Source organism: Apostichopus japonicus, chromosome 12, assembly GCF_037975245.1.
Source record: "Apostichopus japonicus isolate 1M-3 chromosome 12, ASM3797524v1, whole genome shotgun sequence".
Lineage (NCBI taxonomy): Eukaryota > Metazoa > Echinodermata > Holothuroidea > Aspidochirotida > Stichopodidae > Apostichopus > Apostichopus japonicus.
The window spans coordinates 16410058-16419632 of record NC_092572.1 but is presented as its reverse complement, the minus strand read 5'-3'; the positions used below and the strand labels follow the sequence as shown (position 1 = coordinate 16419632).

General features: G+C 49.5%; 1 long non-coding RNA gene across 1 annotated transcript; it reads right to left on the bottom strand.

Moving 5' to 3' along the window:
• Positions 1 to 8196: 8196 nt before the first annotated feature.
• On the bottom strand, positions 8197 to 9326 carry LOC139977324 (uncharacterized). Its single transcript, XR_011796500.1, has 2 exons — positions 8913 to 9326; positions 8197 to 8440 (listed from the first exon to the last, which is right to left on the bottom strand). It is a non-coding gene; the product is annotated as an uncharacterized lncRNA (long non-coding RNA).
• Positions 9327 to 9575: the final 249 nt, after the last annotated feature.

The following is a 9575-nucleotide window of genomic DNA, read 5'->3' as shown; positions in this document are numbered from 1 at the left end:
TCGCGCCACTGTATGGACTGAGATATTAGGTGGATTAACTAATACTTACAGCTCCCCGTGCAGGCACTTGCTGTAAAAGATCGGCAAAAGACGTCATCACCCGGGGTTCGAACCAGGGATGCAAAAGAGAGTCTCGATCATCAGCTCGTACAGTGCGCCGAGCCATCGCGCCACTGTATGGACTGAGATATTAGGTGGATTAACTAATACTTACAGCTCCCCGTGCAGGCACTTGCTGTAAAAGATCTTCAAAAGACGTCATCACCCGGGGTTCGAACCAGGGATGCAAAAGAGAGTCTCGATCATCAGCTCGTACAGTGCGCCGAGCCATCGCGCCACTGTATGGACTGAGATATTAGGTGGATTAACTAATACTTACAGCTCCCCGTGCAGGCACTTGCTGTAAAAGATCGGCAAAAGACGTCATCACCCGGGGTTCGAACCAGGGATGCAAAAGAGAGTCTCGATCATCAGCTCGTACAGTGCGCCGAGCCATCGCGCCACTGTATGGACTGAGATATTAGGTGGATTAACTAATACTTACAGCTCCCCGTGCAGGCACTTGCTGTAAAAGACGTCATCACCCGGGGTTCGAACCAGGGATGCAAAAGAGAGTCTCGATCATCAGCTCGTACAGTGCGCCGAGCCATCGCGCCACTGTATGGACTGAGATATTAGGTGGATTAACTAATACTTACAGCTCCCCGTGCAGGCACTTGCTGTAAAAGACGTCATCACCCGGGGTTCGAACCAGGGATGCAAAAGAGAGTCTCGATCATCAGCTCGTACAGTGCGCCGAGCCATCGCGCCACTGTATGGACTGAGATATTAGGTGGATTAACTAATACTTACAGCTCCCCGTGCAGGCACTTGCTGTAAAAGATCGGCAAAAGACGTCATCACCCGGGGTTCGAACCAGGGATGCAAAAGAGAGTCTCGATCATCAGCTCGTACAGTGCGCCGAGCCATCGCGCCACTGTATGGACTGAGATATTAGGTGGATTAACTAATACTTACAGCTCCCCGTGCAGGCACTTGCTGTAAAAGACGTCATCACCCGGGGTTCGAACCAGGGATGCAAAAGAGAGTCTCGATCATCAGCTCGTACAGTGCGCCGAGCCATCGCGCCACTGTATGGACTGAGATATTAGGTGGATTAACTAATACTTACAGCTCCCCGTGCAGGCACTTGCTGTAAAAGACGTCATCACCCGGGGTTCGAACCAGGGATACAAAAGAGAGTCTCGATCATCAGCTCGTACAGTGCGCCGAGCCATCGCGCCACTGTATGGACTGAGATATTAGGTGGATTAACTAATACTTACAGCTCCCCGTGCAGGCACTTGCTGTAAAAGATCGGCAAAAGACGTCATCACCCGGGGTTCGAGCCAGGGATGCAAAAGAGAGTCTCGATCATCAGCTCGTACAGTGCGCCGAGCCATCGCGCCACTGTATGGACTGAGATATTAGGTGGATTAACTAATACTTACAGCTCCCCGTGCAGGCACTTGCTGTAAAAGACGTCATCACCCGGGGTTCGAACCAGGGATGCAAAAGAGAGTCTCGATCATCAGCTCGTACAGTGCGCCGAGCCATCGCGCCACTGTATGGACTGAGGTATTAGGTGGATTAACTAATACTTACAGCTCCCCGTGCAGGCACTTGCTGTAAAAGACGTCATCACCCGGGGTTCGAACCAGGGATGCAAAAGAGAGTCTCGATCATCAGCTCGTACAGTGCGCCGAGCCATCGCGCCACTGTATGGACTGAGATATTAGGTGGATTAACTAATACTTACAGCTCCCCGTGCAGGCACTTGCTGTAAAAGATCGGCAAAAGACGTCATCACCCGGGGTTCGAACCAGGGATGCAAAAGAGAGTCTCGATCATCAGCTCGTACAGTGCGCCGAGCCATCGCGCCACTGTATGGACTGAGATATTAGGTGGATTAACTAATACTTACAGCTCCCCGTGCAGGCACTTGCTGTAAAAGATCGGCAAAAGACGTCATCACCCGGGGTTCGAACCAGGGATGCAAAAGAGAGTCTCGATCATCAGCTCGTACAGTGCGCCGAGCCATCGCGCCACTGTATGGACTGAGATATTAGGTGGATTAACTAATACTTACAGCTCCCCGTGCAGGCACTTGCTGTAAAAGACGTCATCACCCGGGGTTCGAACCAGGGATGCAAAAGAGAGTCTCGATCATCAGCTCGTACAGTGCGCCGAGCCATCGCGCCACTGTATGGACTGAGATATTAGGTGGATTAACTAATACTTACAGCTCCCCGTGCAGGCACTTGCTGTAAAAGACGTCATCACCCGGGGTTCGAACCAGGGATGCAAAAGAGAGTCTCGATCATCAGCTCGTACAGTGCGCCGAGCCATCGCGCCACTGTATGGACTGAGATATTAGGTGGATTAACTAATACTTACAGCTCCCCGTGCAGGCACTTGCTGTAAAAGATCGGCAAAAGACGTCATCACCCGGGGTTCGAACCAGGGATGCAAAAGAGAGTCTCGATCATCAGCTCGTACAGTGCGCCGAGCCATCGCGCCACTGTATGGACTGAGATATTAGGTGGATTAACTAATACTTACAGCTCCCCGTGCAGGCACTTGCTGTAAAAGACGTCATCACCCGGGGTTCGAACCAGGGATGCAAAAGAGAGTCTCGATCATCAGCTCGTACAGTGCGCCGAGCCATCGCGCCACTGTATGGACTGAGATATTAGGTGGATTAACTAATACTTACAGCTCCCCGTGCAGGCACTTGCTGTAAAAGATCGGCAAAAGACGTCATCACCCGGGGTTCGAACCAGGGATGCAAAAGAGAGTCTCGATCATCAGCTCGTACAGTGCGCCGAGCCATCGCGCCACTGTATGGACTGAGATATTAGGTGGATTAACTAATACTTACAGCTCCCCGTGCAGGCACTTGCTGTAAAAGACGTCATCACCCGGGGTTCGAACCAGGGATGCAAAAGAGAGTCTCGATCATCAGCTCGTACAGTGCGCCGAGCCATCGCGCCACTGTATGGACTGAGATATTAGGTGGATTAACTAATACTTACAGCTCCCCGTGCAGGCACTTGCTGTAAAAGACGTCATCACCCGGGGTTCGAACCAGGGATGCAAAAGAGAGTCTCGATCATCAGCTCGTACAGTGCGCCGAGCCATCGCGCCACTGTATGGACTGAGATATTAGGTGGATTAACTAATACTTACAGCTCCCCGTGCAGGCACTTGCTGTAAAAGATCGGCAAAAGACGTCATCACCCGGGGTTCGAACCAGGGATGCAAAAGAGAGTCTCGATCATCAGCTCGTACAGTGCGCCGAGCCATCGCGCCACTGTATGGACTGAGATATTAGGTGGATTAACTAATACTTACAGCTCCCCGTGCAGGCACTTGCTGTAAAAGATCTTCAAAAGACGTCATCACCCGGGGTTCGAACCAGGGATGCAAAAGAGAGTCTCGATCATCAGCTCGTACAGTGCGCCGAGCCATCGCGCCACTGTATGGACTGAGATATTAGGTGGATTAACTAATACTTACAGCTCCCCGTGCAGGCACTTGCTGTAAAAGATCGGCAAAAGACGTCATCACCCGGGGTTCGAACCAGGGATGCAAAAGAGAGTCTCGATCATCAGCTCGTACAGTGCGCCGAGCCATCGCGCCACTGTATGGACTGAGATATTAGGTGGATTAACTAATACTTACAGCTCCCCGTGCAGGCACTTGCTGTAAAAGACGTCATCACCCGGGGTTCGAACCAGGGATGCAAAAGAGAGTCTCGATCATCAGCTCGTACAGTGCGCCGAGCCATCGCGCCACTGTATGGACTGAGATATTAGGTGGATTAACTAATACTTACAGCTCCCCGTGCAGGCACTTGCTGTAAAAGACGTCATCACCCGGGGTTCGAACCAGGGATGCAAAAGAGAGTCTCGATCATCAGCTCGTACAGTGCGCCGAGCCATCGCGCCACTGTATGGACTGAGATATTAGGTGGATTAACTAATACTTACAGCTCCCCGTGCAGGCACTTGCTGTAAAAGATCGGCAAAAGACGTCATCACCCGGGGTTCGAACCAGGGATGCAAAAGAGAGTCTCGATCATCAGCTCGTACAGTGCGCCGAGCCATCGCGCCACTGTATGGACTGAGATATTAGGTGGATTAACTAATACTTACAGCTCCCCGTGCAGGCACTTGCTGTAAAAGACGTCATCACCCGGGGTTCGAACCAGGGATGCAAAAGAGAGTCTCGATCATCAGCTCGTACAGTGCGCCGAGCCATCGCGCCACTGTATGGACTGAGATATTAGGTGGATTAACTAATACTTACAGCTCCCCGTGCAGGCACTTGCTGTAAAAGACGTCATCACCCGGGGTTCGAACCAGGGATGCAAAAGAGAGTCTCGATCATCAGCTCGTACAGTGCGCCGAGCCATCGCGCCACTGTATGGACTGAGATATTAGGTGGATTAACTAATACTTACAGCTCCCCGTGCAGGCACTTGCTGTAAAAGATCGGCAAAAGACGTCATCACCCGGGGTTCGAGCCAGGGATGCAAAAGAGAGTCTCGATCATCAGCTCGTACAGTGCGCCGAGCCATCGCGCCACTGTATGGACTGAGATATTAGGTGGATTAACTAATACTTACAGCTCCCCGTGCAGGCACTTGCTGTAAAAGACGTCATCACCCGGGGTTCGAACCAGGGATGCAAAAGAGAGTCTCGATCATCAGCTCGTACAGTGCGCCGAGCCATCGCGCCACTGTATGGACTGAGGTATTAGGTGGATTAACTAATACTTACAGCTCCCCGTGCAGGCACTTGCTGTAAAAGACGTCATCACCCGGGGTTCGAACCAGGGATGCAAAAGAGAGTCTCGATCATCAGCTCGTACAGTGCGCCGAGCCATCGCGCCACTGTATGGACTGAGATATTAGGTGGATTAACTAATACTTACAGCTCCCCGTGCAGGCACTTGCTGTAAAAGATCGGCAAAAGACGTCATCACCCGGGGTTCGAACCAGGGATGCAAAAGAGAGTCTCGATCATCAGCTCGTACAGTGCGCCGAGCCATCGCGCCACTGTATAGACTGAGATATTAGGTGGATTAACTAATACTTACAGCTCCCCGTGCAGGCACTTGCTGTAAAAGACGTCATCACCCGGGGTTCGAACCAGGGATGCAAAAGAGAGTCTCGATCATCAGCTCGTACAGTGCGCCGAGCCATCGCGCCACTGTATGGACTGAGATATTAGGTGGATTAACTAATACTTACAGCTCCCCGTGCAGGCACATGCTGTAAAAGACGTCATCACCCGGGGTTCGAACCAGGGATGCAAAAGAGAGTCTCGATCATCAGCTCGTACAGTGCGCCGAGCCATCGCGCCACTGTATGGACTGAGATATTAGGTGGATTAACTAATACTTACAGCTCCCCGTGCAGGCACTTGCTGTAAAAGATCGGCAAAAGACGTCATCACCCGGGGTTCGAACCAGGGATGCAAAAGAGAGTCTCGATCATCAGCTCGTACAGTGCGCCGAGCCATCGCGCCACTGTATGGACTGAGATATTAGGTGGATTAACTAATACTTACAGCTCCCCGTGCAGGCACTTGCTGTAAAAGACGTCATCACCCGGGGTTCGAACCAGGGATGCAAAAGAGAGTCTCGATCATCAGCTCGTACAGTGCGCCGAGCCATCGCGCCACTGTATGGACTGAGATATTAGGTGGATTAACTAATACTTACAGCTCCCCGTGCAGGCACTTGCTGTAAAAGACGTCATCACCCGGGGTTCGAACCAGGGATGCAAAAGAGAGTCTCGATCATCAGCTCGTACAGTGCGCCGAGCCATCGCGCCACTGTATGGACTGAGATATTAGGTGGATTAACTAATACTTACAGCTCCCCGTGCAGGCACTTGCTGTAAAAGACGTCATCACCCGGGGTTCGAACCAGGGATGCAAAAGAGAGTCTCGATCATCAGCTCGTACAGTGCGCCGAGCCATCGCGCCACTGTATGGACTGAGATATTAGGTGGATTAACTAATACTTACAGCTCCCCGTGCAGGCACTTGCTGTAAAAGATCGGCAAAAGACGTCATCACCCGGGGTTCGAACCAGGGATGCAAAAGAGAGTCTCGATCATCAGCTCGTACAGTGCGCCGAGCCATCGCGCCACTGTATGGACTGAGATATTAGGTGGATTAACTAATACTTACAGCTCCCCGTGCAGGCACTTGCTGTAAAAGACGTCATCACCCGGGGTTCGAACCAGGGATGCAAAAGAGAGTCTCGATCATCAGCTCGTACAGTGCGCCGAGCCATCGCGCCACTGTATGGACTGAGATATTAGGTGGATTAACTAATACTTACAGCTCCCCGTGCAGGCACTTGCTGTAAAAGATCGGCAAAAGACGTCATCACCCGGGTTCGAACCAGGGATGCAAAAGAGAGTCTCGATCATCAGCTCGTACAGTGCGCCGAGCCATCGCGCCACTGTATGGACTGAGATATTAGGTGGATTAACTAATACTTACAGCTCCCCGTGCAGGCACTTGCTGTAAAAGACGTCATCACCCGGGGTTCGAACCAGGGATGCAAAAGAGAGTCTCGATCATCAGCTCGTACAGTGCGCCGAGCCATCGCGCCACTGTATGGACTGAGATATTAGGTGGATTAACTAATACTTACAGCTCCCCGTTCAGGCACTTGCTGTAAAAGATCGGCAAAAGACGTCATCACCCGGGGTTCGAACCAGGGATGCAAAAGAGAGTCTCGATCATCAGCTCGTACAGTGCGCCGAGCCATCGCGCCACTGTATAGACTGAGATATTAGGTGGATTAACTAATACTTACAGCTCCCCGTGCAGGCACTTGCTGTAAAAGACGTCATCACCCGGGGTTCGAACCAGGGATGCAAAAGAGAGTCTCGATCATCAGCTCGTACAGTGCGCCGAGCCATCGCGCCACTGTATGGACTGAGATATTAGGTGGATTAACTAATACTTACAGCTCCCCGTGCAGGCACTTGCTGTAAAAGACGTCATCACCCGGGGTTCGAACCAGGGATGCAAAAGAGAGTCTCGATCATCAGCTCGTACAGTGCGCCGAGCCATCGCGCCACTGTATGGACTGAGATATTAGGTGGATTAACTAATACTTACAGCTCCCCGTGCAGGCACTTGCTGTAAAAGATCGGCAAAAGACGTCATCACCCGGGGTTCGAACCAGGGATGCAAAAGAGAGTCTCGATCATCAGCTCGTACAGTGCGCCGAGCCATCGCGCCACTGTATGGACTGAGATATTAGGTGGATTAACTAATACTTACAGCTCCCCGTGCAGGCACTTGCTGTAAAAGACGTCATCACCCGGGGTTCGAACCAGGGATGCAAAAGAGAGTCTCGATCATCAGCTCGTACAGTGCGCCGAGCCATCGCGCCACTGTATGGACTGAGATATTAGGTGGATTAACTAATACTTACAGCTCCCCGTGCAGGCACATGCTGTAAAAGACGTCATCACCCGGGGTTCGAACCAGGGATGCAAAAGAGAGTCTCGATCATCAGCTCGTACAGTGCGCCGAGCCATCGCGCCACTGTATGGACTGAGATATTAGGTGGATTAACTAATACTTACAGCTCCCCGTGCAGGCACTTGCTGTAAAAGATCGGCAAAAGACGTCATCACCCGGGGTTCGAACCAGGGATGCAAAAGAGAGTCTCGATCATCAGCTCGTACAGTGCGCCGAGCCATCGCGCCACTGTATGGACTGAGATATTAGGTGGATTAACTAATACTTACAGCTCCCCGTGCAGGCACTTGCTGTAAAAGACGTCATCACCCGGGGTTCGAACCAGGGATGCAAAAGAGAGTCTCGATCATCAGCTCGTACAGTGCGCCGAGCCATCGCGCCACTGTATGGACTGAGATATTAGGTGGATTAACTAATACTTACAGCTCCCCGTGCAGGCACTTGCTGTAAAAGACGTCATCACCCGGGGTTCGAACCAGGGATGCAAAAGAGAGTCTCGATCATCAGCTCGTACAGTGCGCCGAGCCATCGCGCCACTGTATGGACTGAGATATTAGGTGTGTCACAAGGTCCCCCTAAACAGGGTCCTTGGAACAGGTGCAGGTCTGACACATAGAATCGATAAAAGAAGCGATACGAGTTTTAAACACAAAAATTTACTTTATTAAATGAAACCATAAGTTACGTGAGGTCTCCTACAATAATACTTAGAAATACAAATGAATAATAATAATAATACGAATAATGCAGGTTAGGCTTGAAACGGCTTTCTCTCCAGATACAGGATAACGACTCTATCTCCGCCTCTCAGGCAATCGAAAGGAACATCGCATGTCTCCTCTCAGTCAATGCTTGACCTAATTCTCAGGTCACAAGCTACCACCCTATAAATTAAAAAGGAAGAATTTTTCTAATCTCTAATTCCTTTGAACCATATTCCAGTATTAACATTTTCATATAGTAATACGCATGACAGCACCCTCTTTTTGAAGAGGAGTAAAACATAAATACATATCACAAAATTTCTGTTGCCGAATGACTTCCTAAAAAATTAATTCACATGTTTAACGACAGATTTTAAACTCGTTAATTTCTAATAACTTGAATTTAACACATGTCAAGAATTGAAATAACATTATACACATTTTATGTGAAAGAAGCCAATTACTTTTATAACTTACTTTTTAAATTTGTCCCTTACTTTTCGTTCACAAATTTATTTTCTCATAAGGCAATTAACGCAAATTTTAATTTCCCTTGACTTTATAAACACGAAATATTTAATCCCCGGCAAATTGATATACACGAATTCTAATACCCCGTGACATAGTATAATAATTTATTAAACAAACTTACAGGTCACGGCTCCAATCCAAAACCTGGTTCACGCAATACGTTGACTTTCACTATACGTTGACTTTCACAATATACGTTGACTTTCACAATATACGTTGACTCTCACAATATACGTTGACTCTCACAATATACGGTGACTTCACTTTCAAAATTATAACTTTTTTTTACTGTGCTGGTCCCCGACCAAATCGTCTCCCAATCTATACAGCGGGATGTCAGTGAGCGAAGTGAGTAACTCTATGCTTAATATTCCACAGAGGCAACATTCCAAAAACCGCCCAAGGAATGTAAAGGTACGACTACTAGTATTAAGTCTATTGTTACACACACATTTATGCAAATGAGATACTGCAGTTACATAATTAGAAATTCCCTAAGTAGTACAACTAAGAGTGTTATTTTGATCGACCCCCTGACAAGGTGGATTAACTAATACTTACAGCTCCCCGTGCAGGCACTTGCTGTAAAAGATCGGCAAAAGACGTCATCACCCGGGGTTCGAACCAGGGATGCAAAAGAGAGTCTCGATCATCAGCTCGTACAGTGCGCCGAGCCATCGCGCCACTGTATGGACTGAGATATTAGGTGGATTAACTAATACTTACAGCTCCCCGTGCAGGCACTTGCTGTAAAAGACGTCATCACCCGGGGTTCGAACCAGGG